This window comes from Ochlerotatus camptorhynchus, unplaced genomic scaffold (genome assembly GCF_037179485.1).
Source record: "Ochlerotatus camptorhynchus isolate MF236.1 unplaced genomic scaffold, CSIRO-AGI_Acam_v1.1 ptg000374l, whole genome shotgun sequence".
Lineage (NCBI taxonomy): Eukaryota > Metazoa > Arthropoda > Insecta > Diptera > Culicidae > Ochlerotatus > Ochlerotatus camptorhynchus.
In genome coordinates this window covers 80710-105903 of record NW_027040862.1, presented here as the reverse complement: position 1 = coordinate 105903, position 25194 = coordinate 80710, and the positions used below count along the sequence as shown (strand labels likewise).

Sequence of the window (25194 nt, the reverse complement as noted above, 5' to 3'; positions counted from 1 at the left end):
TTCCCAAAAGCAGCTAGCTATCAAGGCTCAACCTGTCTATAGAAGGTGTGGAATAGTTGGCCTGAATATATTGGTGTAATTAGTTTTTCCTCGGCTTTCATTCCACACGATTCGTTTCTTTCGTTTAATCAATCACCCTTGTAGTGACTTTGGAAAAAATTGTTTCGATCGGCGCTTACATATGAAATTTAATGTAGATTAAAGAATTTTTTGTATGTTACCAAAATTTATGAATGGTTTGCCACTAATTGTTGAGATAATTTATTGATTATTGAATTATCACACTGTATTCCATGAAAAAGCAGCCTGTTTGTGAGTTTTTGCCTGTTTTCAAGTAAGGAGTTATCATAAAAAAACAAATCGCCAACTGGTATTTCCCGGCGATTTTTCAAATAAATAAAATCAAACAAAATCATCATGCAGAACTAGCTAGGATTTGTTTTACTTCATATTTCACAAAATTGCTTTCGAGTGTTAAGACATCGTCTCCCGCAAAGTTTACATTTTTCCTCTACCAACACATACATCAGGGCTAGATAGATCTCCACAGGATCTATAGAATCCACGCAATTTCAAAAAACAAAAATGCACAGCATTACGAAAAGAGGTCAGGTTTCGACCAATAGCAGATAGATTTTAATTCTAAACAAGCCAAACGATTGGAAATTTATCTACCAATCTCAATCTCACACTATTGAAAAATACCAAATGTCCAACTGTTGCAATGGTGATCAAAATTATCACCGAATGTCTGAAAACAGCGCATTCCCTTACACAGACTTAAAAATCGAGTTCGATGCGGTCCCACTGAACGGTGCTCATTCAATCACCGCAAGTGGTGGTGTCCAGTCCAGCAGCAGCAGCAGCAGGAGTGCTTTCAACAACAACAACAACAACAACGAAATGCTGCCTGCAAGCAGCGAGCTGCAGAGCTCATATGAGCAACACCATAGAGAAGGAGGAAAAAGTCCCACCGCTAGGCTAGGATCGGAATCAGTAGCTCGTCGTGCTCAGCTCAGCATTACTCAACCATCACTACAAAACGGTCCTTTTCAGGACCACCATAAATTTGTTAAGAGTATTATTTGGACATTTGTCAAGGTCATCAGTTCCCGCAAGCAGCTAGCTATCAAGGCTCAACCTGGTATCTATAGAAGGTGTGGAATTGTAGGCCCGAATGTATTGGTGAAATTAATCATCCTTCGACCATTTTCCAGAACACGCTGGTAGGAAGTGTTAAAAATCCATATAGAATTTGAGAGAAGTGGGAATAATTCGTTTTGGGTGTATATTCAGTCCCCAGAAAGCCAATAAAATCAAATTTGTGAGAAAATTAGCTCTCACGAGTTCAATCTCTCGAAGTTCCTCCTTTTTTACATATTCTGCACAAACGATACTTTCCGCCCCACCCCATTCATATAATTCGGAAGGAAATCCTGTGAGGGGTTAATTGAATACACTTTAATACCAAAATGCACAAAACTTAAAAATTCATAAATAACAAAACATTCCAAAATACACCTGATACGCTTACAAATAAAAAAACGGAAAAAGTTAAGATAATTGATGGTTGATCAATTAAAAGAACTAAATGTTCACATTTGTTCCGTCCACTAGTCCACCGTCCACGCATATATACCGGAAATCAATGTATGACGCTATTTTGAAATCCAAGATGGCGACTTCCGGTTGTAGAAAAACTGTATTGATTCAAAATTGAGGGATAATTTTTAGCGCAAGGGTGTTCTTTGGTGCAAAATGGGCAATACAGATTATCGAAAATAAAAGTTTTTTAAAAACATTTAGGCTTCAAAATTATCCAGATAGACATTGTTAATATAATTATCCGGATAGACCTACCCAGTGGATATAAATAAACGTAGTGTATCCCTATGCACATTTTTTTCCTTCGGATAATATTCAAGATAAAATTATCCGGATAATTTTAACTTGGATATTATCCATTATGTTTCCCTCCGGATAGTGTCCGGAGTACTCCGAACCGGTTATGTTTAGAATAGGCATGTTTGATAGCAAATATGTAATCATCAATCTGGGTATTTTAGGAATCAGTATGATGTCTAGAGGCCGGAAGTTTATATCGGACACCATTTTGAAATCCTAGATGGCAGCTTGCAATTTACTAAAAATTAGGAAATATTGTTAAATACCCATCATTTTTGGTATTTTTTTAATCGGGATGATATCCAGAAGCCTAAAATTGATGGTGGCTTCCGTATTAATAAAAAGTGGGAAATATTCTACAATCTGGGTATTTTCGGGGGTGACCTGTAGATGCCGAAAATTGATGTCCGACGCAATTTTGGAACCCAAGCTGGAAGCCATTGGTTTTAAAATGTGTCAAATACCCTACAATATAGGTATTTTCGGATAAGCGTTAAGATTTGTTACCGAGAAATTTCTGTTTGTTAGCGAAGACCTCAGCAAAATTTCCGTTTTTTAGCTCAATCTCGGCAAGTTTTCACTGAGATCCAGCAAAATAAAATGCTTAACTACTCGATGTGCAGGAGACGACGTATAGAGGCTGAAAATCGATGTCCAACATCTTATTGGATTCCAAGATGGCAGACATTGGCTTTTAAAAACACGTGACATACCTTACAATATGGGTATTATCACCTCGGAAATGACGCCTGTAGGCCGAATATCGATGTACAACGCCATTTTTGAATGCAAGATGATGACCACCTGTTTTAGAAAAAGTGTAAAATATTATACGATATGGTCGGCATCGGGGATTCCATAATGGCTTCGGACATCAATTTTCGGCATCTACACGTCGTCCCTATTTCAAAAATACCCATATTGTAGGGTTTTTGCCACTTTTTTTTTTAACGGCAACGGATATTCATTTTCGGCATCTACACGTCTTCTTGGTTCCGAAAATACCTAAATTGTAGGGTATTTAACCCATATTGGAGGGAATTTGCTAGTATTTCCCAGTTTTACTACAACCGGAAGCCGCCATCTTGAATTTCAAGATGGTGTCAGACATTGATTTCCGGTCTTTATACGTCATCCCGATTCCAAAAATACCCATATTGAAGGATATTTGACATTATTTCCCAGTTTTTATACAACCGGAAGCCGCCATATTGGATTTAAAGATGGCGTCAGACATTGATTTCCGGTCTTTATACGTCATCCCGATACCAAAACTACCCATATTGAAGGATATTTGACATTATTTCCCAGTTTTTAAATAACCAGAAGCCGCCATCTTGGATTTCAAAATGGCGTCAGACATTGATTTCCGGTCTTTATACGTCATCCCGATTCCAAAAATACCCATATTGAAAGATATTTGACATTATTTCCCAGTTTTTCTATAACCGGAAGCCGCCATCTTGGATTTCAAGATGGTGTCTGACATTGATATCCGGTCTATAAACCTCATCTTGATTCCAAAAATACCCATATTGAAGGGTATTTGCTACTATTTCTCAGTTTTCCTATATCCGGAAGTTGCCATATTGGATTTCAAGATGGTGTCTGACATTGATATCCGGTCTAAATTGGTCATCCCCATTCCGAAAATACCCATATTGAAGCGTATTTGCTAGTATTTTCCAATTTTCCTACAACCGGAAGCCGCCATCTTGGATTTCAATGGCAATGATTTCCGGTCTTTATACGTCATCCCGATACCAAAAATACCCATATTCAAGGGTATTTGACAGTATTTCCCAGTTTTTCTACAACCAGAAGCCACCATATTGGATTTCAAAATGGCGTCAGAAATTGATTTCCAGTCTCTAGACATCACCCCGATTCCGAAAATACCCATATTGAAGGGTATTTGACATTATTTCCCAGTTTTTCTATACCCAGAAGCCGCCATATTGGATTTCAAGATGGTGTCTGACATTGTCTATATACGTCATCCCGATTCCGAAAATACCCATATCGAAGGGTATTTGACAGGATTTCTCAGTTTATCTGCAACAGGATGCCGCCATCTGGATTTCAAGAAGGTATCGGTTATCGATTTCCAGACTATAGGCGTCACGTGGACTCCAAAAATACCCATATCGAAGGGTATTGGTCAGACTTCAAAATGATTTCTAGTTCCTTCGCTACCAATATTGTCTATCAAAATATTTGGCAATTGAATTAATAACTGTCGCTTGGTACAAATATTTTACTCACCTTTTTGGGAGCACTGCTATTTAATTCTTGCCAATGTTCCGAACCAAGAACGGTATACCCGGTTTTGGTAACATATAATTTGAACCCTGCACACGGTTTATATCTCGTGTACCAAAACCAAAATTCTAGCACACCGGTTTTCGGTTTTCAAGCTGCGGTTCTGAACATCAACTCGAAAACCGGCACACGGTTTTGATTTAGAACACACTGGTACACTAAAACTCAACCGAACCAGGGTACACGCTTACATAAACACAGGAGTATTTTTTGAACACGAACCATCACACGGTGCGCACCGGTTGGTTCAGTTGCCCATCACTGCAAAAAATCCCGGAATAAGTTCGTTTCAGAGCTATTAATTTTGTTCAGGGAAAACACAATCTGATTCTCTAAAGAGAACCTCTTCAAACCTTCAATGTAAATAATGATGTTGTTGAATGTGAATGATATTATGTATGTACTGCAAATCATCCGACATCAATGAACTGCCGTCTGCCAGAGCCGAAGAAGTTAGTCGATCCCGCAACTAATGCAATTCGAATGCTATGGACTCCTAACAACTTTCAACGCTTTTTTTTAACAGATACCCGGTAGCAGATTTGCAAAAAAGCAACCCAAGCTTCGATTCTCAATTAACTTTTCCCGTTGCTTTTTTGCACGTCTCCAATCCCACAATTTTTCAATTCAAAAGCTGTTCAAACTAATCAATCGTTTCTCTGATTCCACTTTTCCAGGCCCGGCCAGAGAGATTATGCACCGCAGCTGAGCCATCCGAGCGATCCAATCCAATCCAGCACCCAAGATCAGACAGAGCCAGACAAAGAGAGGGACAGCAGCAAGAAAATGTAAGTTTTCCAAAGCTTATCAGGATTCATCCGCGTGACTGTTTTACATCTTATGATCATTTTGCGCAAAGATGGAACTTTTGCCACTTTTGCTAGTGTTCCAATTGCTCACCTTCATTACACCTGGGAAAGGTATGCGGGCTTGGGACGGATGGGCAAAACAAAAACTTTGATTTCTCTTCGTCCCTCCGGAAATGAAGTGATTCGAAATGAAAAGAATCCTCAACTGGCATCGTGCTGTGCCTGCCGCCCTCCTCACCTAGCAGTAGTCTATTGGATTTGCGCTGGAAACGCTCACAGCTGCCGTCTATATACCTACTTACAACTACTGTTCCCCTTTGACAGACACAGAAGGTTAACTATGCGATCGGAGCTTGCTGGCCCATGAATTCAAAGCAATTTTTCTCATTTGTTTACTTCGAGGACCGTCCTCTCTATCCCTCGTCTCAGTTATTTTCTTTTGTTACAAGCTGTAAAGTTTCCCGGGGTGGAAGGGGGGGGGGATGAAAAATCAATTTCTTCATTCTTTGATGATTTCTCAAAGACCCTCCCTCCCCCGGATCCTTAACCCGGTTTTCGGAAGACTTTATTATTAAAGAGTAATGGGATCCCTTGGCGTTGTTTTCCTTCGGTCTGTCAACAAAACTCACCCCCCGCTTCTCCTGGGAAAGCAGTTCGGGAAAAGGCTTAGCTCAGGGATTATCGCTGTCAATGGGTTGGTCGGCGGTGAGTCCAAAGGGAGATTTTTCGATTAAGTTTTTTTTTTCAATTCATTTATTTTGAAGGCTCAATTGCGGTAGCTTTACCGGGCCAAAATTTCATTGTTGTTTGACGTTTAACTCAAGGTTAAAAAGAATTCCATTATTAAGGGAAGGATCATAAGAAAAGCGTGGAAATGGGGTGCTGTGAAATTCGATAAAATTTCTAGAAGGGAATCACCGCTCAGCACCCAGCAGATAAAAGACCCAGTTCTGACGCTTCTAGTGGAGAGCGCCCTGCTTCGGCATCTATCCATTTGGAAATTGAAATTCCATTTTTTTTTTCTACCCCCTCCTCTCTGATCCGTGCATGGGGCTATGCTATGCTAGTTTGCATGCCGCTGCTGCTGCTACCGAGAAGAAAGCTGAACAAAATCAAATATTAGCTCACATGCTCAAGACTTTCCAAATAGACTTCTACATCTTGTGCTGAAAGTGTGTCTGTGAGTGTGTGAGTGTGTGTGTGTGTGTAGGTGGATGGGTGCTCTCCATATCCCTTTTCTATTGGCGACGACGATGCAAGTAAGCAGTAAGTAGGGGAAGAAAGTTTTTTTTTTCTCTGTTCGGGTTTTAGAAGCTCTTCATAGAAAGGAATATCGAACCTGACGCGGTTTACGGGATTAGAACGCTCCATTTGTGATCGTGGAGGGAGGGAGGGTTTTGAGGAGAGGATGGTTGTTGAACGGGTTCTTCATCGGATTTCGTCAGAGTTTCAGCCTGGCTGTTTGGTTAGCGTTTGGAGTATGGGCCTAAGATAAAGAAATTGAGTTTTCAGGTGCTCTTTAAAATTTCTGTCATGGTTGTAAAGGGTGGGTCACTTAGAGCAGAATGTTGTTACGGAATGTTTTTGAAAATTCTGGGAATGAAACAATACAGCTTTCTAGGTTCAGCTGATATTTATTTATACTTAGATAGTCAAAAGGCAGTTTTCACTACCTTTTGATAAATTTAAATATTTATTTCAGACAGTTTTCCGGGAAAATTTTCAATGGAATTCATTGAGAAATTTGACAGAAAGCGGAAGAACCGGAGGAATTTCCTTTAAGTCATCTAAAACAATTTCAGAGAGAACGTTTTGTGAATTACAGGAGTAATTCCATGGAAGTAATCCAAGAGTGTTGCTGGAGAAATTTGATGAAAATGTTAAAAGCAATAAGCAAGAAAATTCCAAAATATTTCTAGAATTAAATCTAGAAGGAAATTCTTAAAAACTGTTGAAATGAATTCTTATGAATACATTTTAAAAGAATGTTAAGGAAATTCTAGAAATAATTCTTAAGTCGTTCCAGGAGAAATTCCAAGGAAATTTCGTATGAATTTCCAAGGATGTTCCATGAAACTTTCGAGATGGATTACAGATGGATTAACACGGCAATTCAAAGAGAAATTATGAGAGGATTTGTGGATTTGTGAATTCAAACCAAAAGTCCAGGCAAAATTCATGACAAATTTTGAGTCAATTCTATGATGAATAGACACGGAGGAACAGGAACCGGAGGAGTTCTTTAAATATTGCAGGAAGCATTTCATTTTCCAGGAATAATTTCTAGGGACTTAAGAAGGAATTCCAAGATAATGTTTGAACGAATCCTCTAAAATATTCAGGTGAAAATCAGATGGGATAGAGATGCAATTGAACAGCTCCATGTCAAATAACAAATCGATAAAACTGCATGAATCTTTGTATAATTGTTATGGGAAATGATTCGCATTTTTGCTAAAATTGCTAAACTGATAAAATTTACCAAACGGGGTTTTGAAATTTTTCCAAAAAATTGTAGCACTGAAACTGCCCTTCTTGTCAAAATGACGTCTGAGACAAAGTTGTAGAGTAAAATAATGTTGTACAAAAAATTTTTTCATGTTAAAATTCAAAAATAAATGTTAATAAGATAAATATTAAAAAGAAATACCTCTTCTGACTTTTTAAATAAAATCCCATGAAAAAAGCAAACTTTTGAAATGTTTAAAATTATGGATGCATCAAAATTAGCAAAAATTGTACAACAAGAACTTTTGGTCAAATTTTTGAACGTTTTGTCAAAACATTTTTTTTGTGTAATTTAACGGTGCCGGTGGTGTAGTGGTAAGCGTGATTACCTCTCACCCCAGCAGGCCTGGGTTCAATCCCAGTCGGCGCCGCCGGGATGTTCTGAGGCATAACATCTCTGATCACGCCTTCCTTCGGATGGGAAGTAAAGCCGTTGGTCCCCGGTTCATGAGTTGATGGGTCGATAGGTAAATAGGGTCCAGGTGTGGGAGCTGCCTTCCTGGCACGTCGGTAGCATTGGTGCTCAGCACGGAAAACAAGATCGACGGAAAAAACAAACCAAAGGAAAAAAAAAAAAAAATTGTGTAATTTATACTCAGAAAAAAGGGTTGCTAAATCATTTTCTGTGAATAAAATACACAAAATAGTACACACATAAAGTTCATTTATGGGAAATGGCTCTAATGTTGGCCTATGGAACGCGTCATTAGGACGGTATCAATGGATATTGTTGGTCGCTATTGAAAATTTAGTCGATTGTTGAATTTATGTGTGGGTTCAAATTAAAGGGTGATACGGTCAAAATTTGGTCAAGGGAAAACGCGTGTAAATCGGTGAAATCGTTTATTTAAAAAATCAAATTAAATTTCTTTTTCAAGTTCAATTAGTATAAAATTCAGGAAAAATATTCAGTTAGGCTTCCGCTTTTCCAAATCCGAATTGCCGGGCCTTACGCTTGACCCCTGCCATCAGATTTTGTACAGCCACCATGTCCACCTTCTTCGCCGCAGAAAGCCAGTTTGCCTTGAACTGCTGCTCGCCCTTAGCAGTTTTTTTGGTCTTCTTTAGGTTCCGCTTGACAATAGCCCAGTATTTCTCAATTGGGCGGAGCTCTGGCGTGTTGGGAGGGTTCTTGTCCTTGGGAACCACCTGCACGTTGTTGGCGGCGTACCACTCCATGGCCTTTTTACCGTAATGGCAAGATGCCAAATCCGGCCAAAACAGTACGGAACAACCGTGTTTCTTCAGGAAAGGCAGCAGACGTTTATTCAAACACTCTTTCACGTAAATTTCTTGGTTGACAGTTCCGGAAGCTATGAAAATGCTGCTTTTCAAGCCACAGGTACAGATGGCTTGCCAAACCAGATATTTCTTTGCGAACTTTGACAGTTTCATGTGCTTGAAAACATTTGCTACCTTTCCCCTTCCTTTTGCCATATAAAACTCCTGTCCCGGAAGCTGCTTGTAGTCGGCTTTGACGTAGGTTTCGTCGTCCATTACCACGCAGTCAAACTTCGTCAGCATCGTCGTGTACAGCCTCCGGGATCGCGCTTTGGCCGTCGTATTTTGTTTATCATCGCGATTTGGAGTCACTACCTTCTTGTAAGTCGATAGTCCGGCTCGTTTTTTGGCTCGATGCACGGTTGTAGACGATACACCCAGCTTATTTGCGGCATCTCGGAGAGAGAGGTTAGGGTTTCGCTTGAAACTACCGGCAACTCTCTTTGTCGTCTCAGCGGCTTCCGGTTTTCGATTTCCCCCCGATCTAGACTTCCTGGCTGTCGACAAACGTTCCCCAAACACTTTAATTACATTTGTAACGGTTGATTTGGCAACTTTTAGCGATTTTGCCAACTTTGCGTGCGAGTAGCTCGGATTTTCGCGATGCGCGAGCAAAATTTTGATACGCTGCTCTTCTTGCTTGGACGGCATTTTGACAACTGAAGAGTGAATTCCAAAATCAAAATAGGAGCAACATTCTACACACACACACCTTCAAAATGAGGGGTGTTCAGGTTTTTTAAATGCAAAATTGAAAGAAATACGTCAAGTTGATATTGACCAAATTTTGACCGTATCACCCTTTAGGAGCATTTAGGCCGACATTACATCCATTGCCCCTACTGACCACAAGCTCTTGTCTTATATTTTTTGTCAGTATCAGGTGTGCATACATTTGAACATTCCAAAAAATTTCACCTTTCGTCAGCTTTTTTTTAAACTTCCAAAATCGGACAAGGACACTTTGAAAAATTTGTTTTATTGAATTTTTATTTTAAATAAATGAACAACACTTTTGTTTATTATTCTCAAATGAACTACATTATTTTTCTCTGAAACTTTGTCACAGACGTTAATGCGATCAAAACTGCCATTTTCACGCAATATTTTTTTGAAAAAAATAAATTAGGTAGCCATTTTGAAAGTTTGGCAAGATCCCAAATGTCCGAATTTTAGCAAAAATTTAAATCATCGCCAAAAACAAACTATTTTGCAAAGTTTCATACAAATGGGAGAAGGTCTATTTAAAAGCCTGTTAGTGCTCAATCGAGCAAATCCACGCCAACTGACGAAGAGATTTTAATTTACTCCCTTCGTACTCCATGAAACATCGCAAGTTTGATCCACAGGGGAAATTAACCGAGTTTGTGCTCAAATTCAGCCATTTTGACTAGCGCCTAATTTTTCATTCATTGGCATATCCGATATTTTTTAATATATTATAATCATCATAGCCAGTGTTAGTTATTTCATTTAGGTCAAATTCTTAATTTTAAATTTGTTTAAATACCATTGCTTAAAGTAAACTTACCACTAGATACATGCACTCAAAATTATTTATATTAAAATCCAAATCCTAAAGTCAATTATATATAATCCTTTTCGTACCACCCTATTACTAGAGTCGGTGTATAATGAGTCACGCCAAGAGAAAAACAGTTGAACTCGCATCACGGTTTTCGAAAGATTCCCTTTCTTTTAACTTGGCAACAGAGGACTTCTGCATCAACTTCAAATGACTTCTAGCTAGGAAAAAAATTAACGGCTCTAATAAATCATTATATCAGTGATTTTGTCGAATTATCTTAAGGAAAAATAGTAGAAATTGTCATTACTGATCATTACAAAACGTATCGCATGACAAATGTAATACTCACTGCGTGTATATGATCATTTCTTCGGTTATATTTAATATTTAATTGCAATACCTTTCGTGGACCTTTCATAGCATCGTAATGCTTGTTTACTTTGCACGATAGGTAGCCGGTTTGACAGTTCAATAGGTAGACTTGGCTTCACTCTTGGCGTGACTCATTATACACCGACTCTACCTATTACCTGCAAATCGATGTCGGCCTTTGACATGTGCCTCATATACTCTCACTGACCTGAAATTACCACAATAGCCTATCCATCGAGAGTGTAGCAGACGGCAGTACACTGTACCAAACCACCGTCCTCTGTTCGAATGAAACCTCAGACCATTCAAATCGAAACATCGAAATCGCCTTTTCGAATGATAGCTGCAACCGGATGACGGTTGTTTTGAAATCAGATGATTTTCCTCTCAAATACAGGATGAACATTGTTATGAAAAGGGATAGGGCCTTCAATTGGAATGCGTAATGCTCTCTGCAGAATGGTAGTCATCTTAAATTGAAATTAATTTGATATTGGCTCAGCCCCTTAACACAAATCATTCAAAACGATGATTTAAATAATTCTATCGAACGTCATTTGTTGCTCTGAGGTGGTACGAGCATTGCCAAAGCGTGGAAACCGTAAATTTTCTATTTCGTGGTGGTGGAAGTTTCCATGATGAATGACTGTTCATGGCTATTCAATATGTAAATGTAAACAATCGAATTAATAATCTAAACTAAAGCATTTGCAAGTCATCCTATCCTTAAATGGTTGCCCTCTGAGCCCTGTATGTTTTACAGCCAATTTTCAAATAAATATTATCCTTTATTTGGAGGACAGTCACATGGATGCTCATCAATTGATGACGAATTCAACCATAAGGAAATCATCCGAAATTCGACAGCATATTGTTAAAGGGCTCGAGCAATACAATAATCAGTTGAAGTATTGCGGATGTTTTCGTTCAGTGTAGCCGAGATCGGGATACATAGAGAAGACAGTTGATCTCCACCCGGTCACCGAGCTGGACGTACACACGATGCAATCGGTCGTACAATATAGTTCTAACAACTGCGTGTTGAAGACGGTTATTCGGCGGAAGAAAGACTTGGTCCGTCTTCTCTTGGTGCCCACAAGATTACCGTGTCGGCGGAGTCACGATTTTCAGTTCTCGTTTCGAAGAGCCAGTGTTGGCAAAATCATCAATAAATTGATATTTTTCCGCTCTCATACGGTCTCAATATCACGCGTGATATTGGAACAAAATATCATTTTTTTTTTCCTTTATTTAACGTCGGTCTCTGTTCCGCAATCTAGTGCCAATCACCGACGGACATCGATTGCCATCCATTGACGAAGGCAGCTTCCACACCTGCGTAGAATATCGCACCCATTCAAGCACACATGGGCCGGGACCAACGGCTTTACTTCCCTTCCGAAGGAAGACGTGACCAGAGATTTTTATACCTCAGAAAAATCCCACCGACCTCGGCTGGGATTGAACCCAGACCCATCGGGGTGTTAGAAAGCAGTCACGCTTACCACTACACCACCGGCGCCGGTTTGTTTGATATTGATTGTACAGGCTCCTTTGTGAGACTATTCACAACATGCACAAACGAAGCTGAGAGCAGGGTGGCCAGATTATTTTTTTCATTGTCGGTAGCTTCTCAAAACTTTTATCGGTAGTTATCGGTAGGCCGTGTCAAGGCTTTCCCGAAACTTGAAACCTTTATGAGCGGGGGGTGGTGGGGGGACTCTGCTTCAGAACAATACACTGTCCTTCAGTTCTTCTGCTTTAAACCTAAGAGGAAGAGGAGACTCTTAAGCTGGGCTTAGACAGGGCAAGTCAATTAATCAAGTCAGTTGAATTCAACTGACTTGAACGCGAATTGAACGTGTAAACCATGCCATTCAACTGACTTGATCAACTCACTTGAATTAAAAAAAGTTGAACCAGGCTCAACTTTTCAAGCCAATTAAATTCAACTGAGTTGATCATTTGACTTGCCTAATCTAAACCCAGCTTTATTGTTTTATCTCTATATCTATCTATATCTATCTCTATCTCTATCTTACGCACTTCAAATCGGCCAATCACGAGCTGGTTCACGTTTGAAAGAAAAGTGGTTCGTTTTCGCCCCCGTATTATCTCCTCTTCTCTTTGCTTTGAACGTGTCGAAATCAATATTTTTAATTAAAGGGGGAGAGGTGGCTGTCAAATACGAACAATCGTCGCCTACCTCGCATAACTGGTTCCAAACGTAAACAAGCCATAAGAAACCTACAGGGTTTGTTTACGTTTGGAACCAATTTCATACAAAAATGATCACTATGACCTGATTTGACAGCACGTCCCACCCCAGTTCTAATTCTAACTACACGGAAAAAAATAGGTATTGAACATTTTTCAAGATAACTAAAAATCTGTGATTCTCGGTAGGAAAAGTGAAAAATCGGTAGTTTTCAACCTTTCGTCTGTGAATCGGTAGGCATTCCGAAAATCGGTAGAACTACCGATAAATCGGTAGGTCTGGCCACCCTGGCTGAGAGTTGACTCGACACAAAACTGATTCCGATGCACATCGCTTAGAAAGAGAAGGCATAGTCTCTCTTTACTCTTCACCGATGGCAGACACGAAGCTACTGCTGCCGACAGTGACGGTACGTTCGGGTCGCGTGTGAATGTAAAGCAAAAATCATGAAACTCAAACTCACCACGGTTTGGTTAAACTTGTAGCTGGTGAGCTTGATATTCGTAACTACGGTATCACAGCTTGTAATATCATCCGCAGTTGCTTTCTTATTGATTTTTGTGTAGGAAAATCGAACGTGATCTTGGGCATTGGTGAGATTTGATTTTTTGATGAAATTTTTCATTATTGTTTACTCAGGGCAATGAACCAAGTTTGTGCTGGAGTTCGGCCATATTAACTCTCACCTCATTTTTCAAAATAACGTATTCGATAGCATGAAAACGGGTCATCTAATCGAAATGATGTATCAGAAAAAGTAAAAGAAGACTGGATTGTCTTTTTTTTTGTTTATTAATTTATTTGATAAGGCTCAATCGAATTTACTTTACAGAGCCGAGGATTCTTGGTCACATCTTAATGCATGTTAAAACTATAGTCAAAAGGTACAACACAATCAAAACTATATCTTCTGCTATCCAAAAAGCCTCCTCCTCCATCATAACGGGAGCCGCTTCCAGTGGTTTCATTATATGGCAGTATCGCCAACGGGGGTCAGAGCGCATCTATTGCAGCAATGGGCGCAAAACGTGGTCCACACTCACACATTCATCACTAAACGGTTGCTTTCCAAAGTTGACGACGCATCGACCGAAAGAACTGCTGATGAAGAACAATGAGGTGGACCACACAATGGTTGCTGCCGAGAAAACAGACGATCGCGTGGCACACATCGAGAATGGCCTTTTTTCAAACTAACGTATTCGATATTTTTCAATAAATCATAGGACGAAAACGGCTCATCTAATCGAAATTACGTCTGAGATAAATTTGTAGGAGACTGGATTCTTTTTTTCAGAAAAAATACACACTGAAAATTAAATCCCAAATTTACGTTGAAAATCAAAAAAAAAATAAAAATTTTAGTAGCAAAATAAATACAATATTAATATTGCATAATATATGCTTTTTGAAAGCCTATTTTTCTGAAATGATGACACTAGGGTGCCAAAGAACGTATTGAGAAAAAATAATCATCAAATTTCAAAATGTTACAAAATGTATATTATAACAACCCTTTGCAAAATTTGAGCTCAATCGAACTTGATTTAGGGGTAGCGCAAAGCGGTCAAAGTTTGACCTTTTTCACTCTCGAAAATTTCCCAAGCCTCTCAACCAGAAGAACAAGAAATTGTGGAAACTACTTGTAAAGGCTGACTAAAAGTAAATTGGTACGCCCCTCGCGCACCGCTAGCACGCCTTTAGTGTTGGGAATCGAAAATCTTTGACAGTGATTTGCTTACACTTCTATAGAGAACAGCTGGTGCAAGTTTGATCAAAGTATTATTAATTTATTTAGCTTTATTTAGGAGGCTTTCAGCCTTAGGCTGGTTCGCCTCCACTTGATCAAAGTAGTCGATAGCGTTCAGAAATAACGTCAAATGGAAAATCGAAAGAATTAAAAATATTTTGCACAAACGCAAAAGAAGATCCTGAAGATGCCGAAAACAACAGTTTGTCGAGTCCTCAAAACCGGATCGTCAGCTGCGCAGCAAGGTGTTGAGGTGCGTTAAAGCCAACCTCGGTCTTTCGATCTGAGATGTGGCCAGTAGGACAACGAAAACTTTCAAACGATGTGGAACATTCTTGCCAGGGAAGGCCAGTAAACATCCGATCCGGCACATGAAGCAGAGTTCCGTGACCAAAAAGCGTGCAAGGCTCTTGTACGACCGTGTTTTTACGAAACACAAAGGCTGCACTTTGATCGATGACGAAACATACGTCAAACTCGATTTTAAGCAGCTTCCCGGTCAAAAGTTTTACATCGCGACTGAACGTGGCGATGTGCCGGGAAGATTCAAGTTCGTATTTGCAAATAAGTTCGCGAAGAAGGCCATGATTTGACAAGCGATTTGCAGTTGTGGCCTGAAACATCCTCGACAATGACATCCCAAGTTTACATCGAAGAATGCCTGAAAAAGCGTGTATTGCCGTTCATCCGCAAGCATAGGGGCAAAGTCATCTTTTGGCCCGATTTGGCCAGCTGCCACTACGTCAAGGTGATTCTGGAGTGGTATGCTGGCAACCATATCGATTTTGTTCCCAGAATTTCGACCAATCGAAAAATACTGGGCAATTTCAAAGCAGCGACTTTTCGATGAAGCGGCGGGGCAGTCAAAGACATCCAGCAAATGCGGGCAAAATGGACGAAATGAGCTGATTCCGTGTCCGTTTCCGGGCTCCATCAAGAGGAAGGTTCGAGATTTCGTTAGAACTGGAGAAATGTAACAATCTAATGCTGTAGCTTTGAAGTTTTAATGGACTTTTTAAATTGATTGAATCACGAACCACAGATTTTTTTGTGCGTACCAATGTACTTTTGGTCAGCCTTTATATCGATTTAAAACACAATTTGACATCTGATACGTAATGCTTCATTAGTGTGGTTCAAAAACTCAAATTACTTTGCATTACTTTTGATCAAATGCATCTAAAATCAATTTTGAAAATATCATCAAGGTAAATTCTGTAATAGTTCAAAATCATCTTTTCAAACTTCTTCCAAGGTATTTCATTTACATTAGCATTCATTATTTGAGGCTCCATCCAAAGGATTAGGAAACATCCAAAAAATATACTACTAAAGAATAAGCATTTATGTTAGTTATAAGAATAAGATAAATAAAGATTATTGATGAAGTCATGTTCATGCTTCAACTGTTTTTATTTTTATTAATTTAAAACCCATTGAAAAAGAAAATGGTGGTGAACAACCGTGAGCGCGCATAGAATAACCATCTACAGAATAAGTTTCTAAAGAATAAGGTTCTAATTAATAGGCTTCTAAAGAATAACCTTCAAATGAATAAGTTTCTAATTAATGATCTTCTAAAGAACAAGCTTCTGAAGAATAAGCTTATAAATTATAAGCTTCTAAAGAATATGCTTATAGAGCATAAACTTCTAAAAATAAGATTCTCACCTATAAGCTTCTACAGGATAAGCGTCTAAAGAAGAAGCTTCTAAAGATTAAATTTCTAAAAAAAAATAAGCTTCTAGACCATGCTGGGTTCGATTCCCGGTACGGTCTAGGAATTTTTCGGGTTTGAAAATTTCTAAACTTCCCTAGAATTGAGAGTATGATTGAACTTGCACACAATTATACTAATGCAAAAATGATACAGGCATCGAAAGCTTCCAATTAACAACTGTGGAACTGCATCTAGCACACTAAGTTGAGAACACGCAATAAGTTAATATGCAATAAGCAATTAGCTTGAAATGCGAAAAATAAGAAGAAAGAGAAGAATAAGAAGGCTTCTAAGGACTAAGCTTCTGAAGATTGAGCTTCTAAAATATAAGCATCTAAAGAATGAGCTTTTAATTAATAAGCTTCGAAAGAACAAGCTTCTAAAGAATAAGCTTCTAAAAAATAAGCTTTTAAAGAAAAGGATTTTAACCAAATTCTTCTAAATAACGAGTTTCTATAGAATATGCTTCTAAACAGCAGGCTTCTAAAGAATAAGCATCTAAAAAATAAGCTTCAAGAGAATATGTTTTTGAAGAACAAGCACCTTAAGAATAAGCTTCTAAACAATATGGTTCTAAAGAATAAACTTCTTGAAAAATAAGTTTCTAAAGAATAAGCATCTAAAAATAAGGTTCTAGAGAATATGCTCATAAAAAAAAGCTTCTAAGGAATTAGCTTTTAAACGATATTTTTCTAATTAACGAGCTTCTAAAGAATATGCTTCTAAAGAATATGCTTCTAAAGAGCTTCTAAACAATATGCTTCTAAAGCAGGAACATCAAAAAATATACTTCTAAAGAATAAGCATCTACAGAATATGTTTCTAAAGAATAAGTTTCTAATTAATGATTTTCAAAAGAAGAAGCTTCTGAAGAATATGATCATAAACAATAAGCTTCTTAAGAATTAGTATCTCAAGAATAAGTATCTAAAAAATAAGCGTCTAAATAATAAGCTCATATTAAAAAGTTTCTGAATAATATGCAAATAAAGCATTAGCTTCCAAAAATAAGCTTCTAAACCATAAACTTCTAAAGAATAAGTTTCTAAAGAATAAATTTCTAAGAAATAAGCTTCTAAAGACTAAGCTTCTAAAGAATAAGCTTCTGGAATACAAGCATCTAAAGAATTAGGTTTTAATTAATAAGCTTCTAAAGAACAAGCTTCTAAGGAAAAAGCATCTGAAAAATATGCTCCTAAAGAACAAGCTTTTAAACCATATTCATCCAATTAACGAGCTGCTAAAGAATATGCCTCTAAAGAGTAAGCTTCTAGATAATAAGCTTCTAAAGAATAATCATCTTAAATAAGCTTCTGGAGAATATGCTTTTTAAGAATAAGCATCTAAAGAATAAGCTTCTTAAAAATAAGCTTCTAAAGAATAAGCTTCTTAAAAATATGCTTCTAAAAAATAAGCTCCTAAAAATAAGCTTCATGAGAATATGCTACTAAAGGAAAGGCTTCTAAAGAATAAGCTTATAAACCATATTATTCTAATTAACGAGCTTCTAAAGAATAAGCTTCTAAACAATAAGTTTCTAAAGAATAAGGCTCTAATTACTAAGCTTCTAATGAATAACCTTCAAAATACTATGTTCTAATTAATGATCTTCTAAAGAATATGCTTATAAATAATAAGCTTCTAAATAATTAGTATCTAAAGAGTAAGGATTTACAAAATAAGCGTCTAAATAATTAGCTCCTAATTAATAAGTTTCTAAATAATATTATAAGCATAAACTTCTAAAAATAAGCTTCTAAACCATAAGCATCTAAAGAATCAGCTTTTAATTAATAAGCTTCTAAAGAACAAGCTTCTAAGGAATAAGCTTCTAAAGAATAAGCTTCTGAAAAATAAGCTTCTTAAGAATAAACTTTAAACCATATTCTAATTAACGAGCTTCTAAAGAATAAGCTTCTAAAAAATAAGCTTCTAGATAAGAAACATCCAAAAAATCTGCTTCTAAAGAATAAGTTTCTAAAGAATAAGCTTCTTAAAAATAAGCTTCTTAAAAATAAGCTTCTTAAGAATAAGCTTCTTAAAATATGCTTCTAGAAAATAAGCTTCTAAGAATAAGCTTCTAGACAATAGTCTTCTAAATGCAATCCAGTTTCCTACAACTTTGTGCTATGATTTCTAGAAAAAATATATCAAAATACTCCCTTTTCAAAATTTAGGCGTGAGTCAAAATGACCGAATTCCAACACAAAATTGCTGCATTGTTCCTAGCGAACAATTACGCAAACTTTCATGGAAATTACAGCTATAGCATATGTGAGAAGTGTACATTGGTCATTCCAACTCAAGTGTATAAAGATTTAAAAAAAGCTATGGTAGACGTCACCGATTTGAACCAAGCTTTGCCAAAATGCACTTTTAGGGAGATTCTTCAAGTAGCAGCTGCCATCAACACCTGACATTTTATATGCCTGCTAATCTATCTGAATGCATCGTACTTCTAAAGCCGAACGTTTTTGCTCAATCCCATAGGAACGTATGTTTCAATTTTAGAACCACAAGTTCATATAAAAAATAAGATTAAAATATTATTGTACTATCGGCGTAAAAGAATTAAAGAAAAAGTACAAAACTATCAAATAAAAGTATTTTTCCACCAGAAGCGCTCAAAACTACCTGTCACTCATCTGGCCATATCTTAAAAACTGTTTGTTCAAATCATTTGCTCTTGAAAACACGTCAAGTAGAAGAGGTTTCCCAAAGTGTGGAGACTTGAATTTAAGCACAAAATATCTGAAATAAAAGATCCCGTCCTGGGTAAAAATTACCCATTTTTTTGACAATTTGGATACCTTCCGGTAATCAGTCTTTTTGCTGTGGTAGCTGTAGCAAAAATAAAATGTCCGTAGACCTTTAAGAATCTACATTATAACACTTTCAAAATGGCATGCCAAGATCAAAAATAGAGTAAAATCTTCATAAAGATAAAACTACTAAATATCTCGAAAATCCAGGGTTGTCGCCCAAATGTACTCTAGGCCCTTAAGAGCAAAACCAAAAAAGCCGTTTGTTCAGAAGTAAGTTTGATTCAAATCGCTGACATCGACCACAGGTGGTGTATACACTTGAGCTGGAATGACAAACTTGTACACTAGCGCGGCGTGGTGGGAATATTCTGAACTACTGTCCACCAACGGAAAGATCTTGACTTCCTGTACAAGTTTGTCGAAGACAGTAACTTTTTTAGATGGTCAATATCTCGAGCTATTGTATATGCGAGAATTTCACGTGTATACTAGCACCGCTAGTGGAAAAATTCTGAATTACTGTTCACCAAGGAACAGATCTTGACTTCCTGGACAACTTTGCCGAAGACAATTACTTTCTATCCGGTCAGAATCTTGAGATATTTTAGATGTAAGAATTTCACATGTATACTAGCGCTACGAAGTGAGAAAACTCTGAACTACTGTCCGCCAGTATTCTAGCGTCGCATAGTGAGAAACTCTCAACTACTGTCCGCAAGATGATAGGCCTTAACCTCTTGAACAACTTTGCCCAAAACGACAACTTTCTATCTGGTCAGGATCTCGAGATATATCACATGCGAGAATTTCACATGTATACTAGCGCTACATAGTGGGAAAATTCTCAACAACTGTCCACCAGCGAAAAGGTTATGGTCTCCTGAACAGCTTATTGCATTAAATTATGCTGAAAAAGTTTATAGAAGACCCTCCACGTAGGACTGTTGCCTTGTTACATTCCCATCCTGGACTACTGTGCAATGCCATCACAAAATTGGCAATTTCGCCCATGGTAAGCTTTGCACTTCCATTTAGAAGATCGAATCAATTTGTGTTCCTCACTTCTACTCGATGTAACGTAACTGTCGTCAATTTTTTACCAATAACAGCTCAGTCATACAAATCAACATCACAAAAAGATTGAGTTTTATCGTATATGTCCGATGGTATTGTTACTTTGCGTCTTTGAATGGTCGTTTGCGAGAAACCATTGATGGAAGTGAATTTTGTAAATAATAGAAAGAAGCAAATTTAAAAATCAGACGACTACCAAGGTCAGGCACAGTACTGAACATCTAAAAATGTTCTGATTATATGTAGAACATAAATCAAGAAATCCACCTACGACAAGCACTAGCTTCGCGTGAATGACAGAGCTTCTACTGCAACGACACTCGATCAAACCAGCCCCTCCTCTTTCCAGGGGTTTTTCCAACGTGTGTCCCGGCGGTCAGGCGGTCGCTTAGATGAGACCTCTCTCGCTTCCCGCTGTGAGTGGACACGCATTTCCGCGATGCGATGCGGCTTGACACTCCGAAAGTGATATATTAAGTGGCTGCTGCTGCTGCTCTCGTGCTCTCCGATATGAATAAATTTCCCCCAAGCTCGCTGGGGGCCGGGCTGCATCGTCGTCAAAATTTATTAGAATAATAAAAAGCTGTCACACACGCGTGAGCGACCTCTGGCGGTGGACCCCGTGCGGAAATTTATGTGGCAAATCGAGATTTTCCACTGCTTTGCACGAGAGCCAATGGCGTGTCGGAAAGTTTGCCAAGTGATTTGATGGGCCCTCGAGGGGCTTTTGATATGTAAATTTGGCAAATGTTTTCCAGCCCGGGACAGCATGGGACAGCTACTTCCGCGAATGCTGTCAGATCGGGTCAGCTTCTCCGACCGAAATGCGAGGAAAAAATAGCCCCCAAATGGGGTACTACTTTACCTGACCCTTGGCTAGGAAAAAAAACCCGAAACGGCGAAAGGGGTTTGAAATGGATTGGAATGGTAGCGAGTGAGACCTTTTTTTCCGTTCCACGATTCTATCCTTCCCGCAGGGTGTGAGGGTCCTAGCTGTGTATTTTTTTTGCGTATTCCTTCTGTTGTGGTTGTGGAAAATGATGGGATCATTCACTCAATATATTCTGCTTCCATTTAGCTTGCTCAGTTTTGACTTGCTTCGCGCGTGGGAAAACAAAACACGTTCCGACCCGGCCGCCGGTTGGATTCACCTTGGGTGGCGCTCAGTGGGAAGTGCGAAAGAAATTACCTTTATAAGCGCCCGAGGCGCTGACGAGAATTTCAAATAAGGTTAATATTACCCAGAAAGGACCAGGGGTAGCTTGCGAGCGGTTGTTTGATCGTGAAAGCTGAGAAATGTTCATTCGGTTGTGTTAATGTTTTTGATTTTTAGAAGTGAATTCACCTCACCGCCAAGCTCCTCTCCGGATCGTTTACAAAAAAATGCCAACCCTCTAAGCTCGATTGAACAGCTAGTAATCGGTCCCATCCATACTGTGCGACGATTTAAGAAAATTTTGAATGTTACAACACTGAATCAGCGGCTCCGTAAAGCTAACACAATTGAACCTTTCAAATAAAAAACAATTCAAGACGAAATTTACATATAATCAGAAAAGATCATTGTAGGGCAAAAGGTCGAAATTGACAAATGGTCCAACAGATCAAAACGGTCGAAGCAATCAGTTGATTAAAGCAAGTACATTAATCTTAAACCTTGAGTTATCGATCTGAAGTGTTAGAAAGTTAGATCTTACTCCTGGAGTTGTCTTCTTCTTTGCCACATGAAGAAGATCTTCGACAGATAAAAGCTTTGACGGTTCTTTCAAAGTATTCGAGACGGACAAATGTAGGATCTACAAGACCTTGTGAGGTTTTTAACTTTTTGTTCTTTAATCTTTAATCATCCGACCTTCTTTCCCACTAAATTTCATTCGATCTTTAGTCCATTTGAAGTTTTGCACATTCGACCTTTTGTATCGTTTATGTTCATTTGACCTTTTGTCCTTTCAACCTTTTATTCGCTCAAAGTTTTGTTCCTTTTGCATTATCCCAAGGGGTAGGTCACTCAGCACAGTGTGACAAAAACACATTTGGGAACATCTGGGCACACACATTGGCACTGTTTGGCACGCATGGTACATCATTTTTAGGATCTCTAAGTAACTGGCATCACTGTGCTATTCCTGTGCCTGCGGCTGCCGCCTCTGACGGTTACTTTTGCTCGGTGATTTGTATGGACTGGTGGCGACACCAACGCAACTGCTGCTACTGGACGGATCGTGCTGAAGTGTTCCTTCTGGTCGTTCCATCCTGCAGTCATCAGCAGCAGCACAACTACCGCCATCCTCATCCTTATCACCCACCAGTAGTATCTTACTATTTTCTGTATCACAATTGTCTTCTAAAGTCTGTTCCAGTTAGTTTTTGGCCACTTCTTTTTAGTTACTGACTATCTAGACCAATCTCATCATCGTGCGACAGAGGACAAATATCATCATCCATCATCTCGTCGTGAGTTTTCAACAAGCTCGCTGTTTGCTGGTGGGTCATACGGCACCACACTGTACACAAACATCATCCTCTGATTGAATGAAACCTCAGACCATTCAAAACAAAACACCGAAATCGCTTTTTCGAATGATAGCTGCTACCGGATGACGGTTGATTTAAAATCAGATGATTTTCCTCTCTACTACAGGATGAAAATTGTTATGAGAAGAAACCGGGCCTTCAGTTGAAATGCGCAATGCTCTCTGCAGAATGACTGTCATACTAAATGGAAATGCATATGGTATTGGTTCAGCCCCATAACGAAAATCATTCAAAACGATGATGTAAATAATTCTATCGAGCATCATTTGCTGATCTGGCTGACAAACGAGGTGGCAGGATATGCATCGCTATCAGAGCTGTTACGAACATAGGTAAAGGATGAAAACCAATGTTTGGCTAATTCGTGGTGGAGGAGGTTTTCTCCACCACGAAATTTTTTTGTATCCATAATGGAATGGCTTATTATGGCTAATTCAGTATGGAATTGTAGATAGTAAAATTATAAATCTAATTAAAAGCACTTGCATGTCACACTATTCTTAATTGTTTGTCCTTTGAGTGCCGCATGTTTTATAGCTAATTTTCAAACGAAAATCATCCTGTATTTGGATGACAGTCATATGGATGTTCATCATCTGACGACGAATTCAACCATAAGAAAATCATCCGAAATTCGAATGTATATTGTTAAAGGGCTCGAGCAATGCAATAATCATTCGAAGTATTGCGGATGTTTTGGTTCAGTGCAGTTTTGTGCTTGACTCGAGGATCCAGCATACAGGATAATAACTTTTCAGTAAGCTCGGAACGGAAAACGGGGAGTCTGGTCGATGGCAAGTGTACCGAGAGTTTCAAGATGGCTCAGGTTCTTACAAACATCCAGGCTATCATATGGCAAACTGCGACGATATTCGATTATTCTGCAATCGATACTACGCGGAAATCATGGTGATGGAACCGTTCAGTCTGGAAGTGCTATTTTACCTAAGCTCAAAGGTTAATCCGGATTGGATTTCTGCCTTGAGACCGTCTAAGCATAAGGATGATCTTGTGCTGGAAATCACCACTACGGGGACCGTGAACCGATCTACGAAAATCAATCGAAGCAGATCCGTTGTCTCAAGGCCATCATCACGATGAACTGCTGTTCCCAAAAACAACGCACAGTACTGTGTAAAATATTGGCAAATTGACAATGCTGGAGGTGATTCCCTGACAAATGATCACGTTATATTGTGGTCCGACGAAGGAAAGGAATACATGTACCAATTGCCCGCGAATAGCATTCCGGATAACAAAGATTTCAATGGACCATCCATTGGGAAGGACTCCCCCTTCCTGTATTACGTGTTGTCGAAGACAGGCGAGAAACCACTGTCGTTTCCTCCAAAGTTAGTTCTATGAAATTGGTTACCTCGAATTGGGGCGGAAAAACGCAAAAGTATCTCCTGAGAGGTGATTCCGAGGGGTTCATCAAGATTAAAGTAATTCAGAATGAGAAGAGGCTGCCTGCAAGTAAGTACCTATGGAAGCTGATTCCATTGAATATATTTTCCTAAATGATTTGCACGGCTCTTGAATCGACCATCTGCACCAGTTTGGAAGAGGCGTGGAACAAAGTGAATCCACTAGCACTACCCTACATCTCGTAGGGGTCCATGAAAGAATCATCCATGTGGGTATACGCATCGTCATCTTCACCATCGAAAGGCTGTACGGCAACGTGGACAATCTCGCCTGGCTGGAGAAGATATTCGCATCTACGTAGTACTTCTCCGGATTTGTTTCGGCAAGGGGTGATTTTGGCCAAATTGAATTGTGAAGAATTGATTTCCTGCGTCATCCATTCCGTCTCCAGGAGCTCCTTGATGGTGATCCGAATTTTGGGATTCTTGTCCAAAAGCGAAAGCAACACTCTCCAATTCTTCGCTGATTTCTTGCGGAATGATCAGTTCGGATTGCAGGACTTCCTTCAACGTCCACGAATAGGTTCTCGAAATGCATCAACACGTACGATATTCCTGTCGCTCACTTTCGGCAAGCAAAACAAAACATTTGAACTGTCAAAATAACGGGCTACCAAACTAGAAAACTGGAATATGAGACCAGCGGAGAAAAAAAAAAACATGAATTTGGCAACAAGATATACATCAAAGCAATCCTGGCATCACTTGCATTTGTAACTGCTTGCGAGTGACTTCGCCAATGCACCGACGAGCGAGTTCATGAGTGATTGTTAAACGATTTTAATACTCCTCCCTAATTGAAGCAAACCATTTGTAAACATTGCAGATTGGAAGCGCTTTTGACAGTTCGATTGGAATCATAAGAGTGTCTCCGCTGGTCTCTTATTCCAGTGTTTCTATACCAAACATACAATTCAAGCTGAACATTGCATTAGGTCCTAAGTAACATTGAACGATTCTCTTCGTCGACTTTCTCTTTC

The 25194-nt window shown here is 38.8% G+C and overlaps 1 long non-coding RNA gene across 1 annotated transcript in view; it reads left to right on the top strand.

Moving 5' to 3' along the window:
- The window catches only part of LOC135710288 (uncharacterized), a 494016-nt gene that overhangs the window by 414001 nt on the left and 54821 nt on the right, over window positions 1-25194 (top strand). The window contains exon 2 of the long non-coding RNA XR_010518405.1: window positions 4905-5015. This is a non-coding gene — a long non-coding RNA (uncharacterized LOC135710288). The remainder of the gene's footprint in view (window positions 1-4904; window positions 5016-25194) is intronic.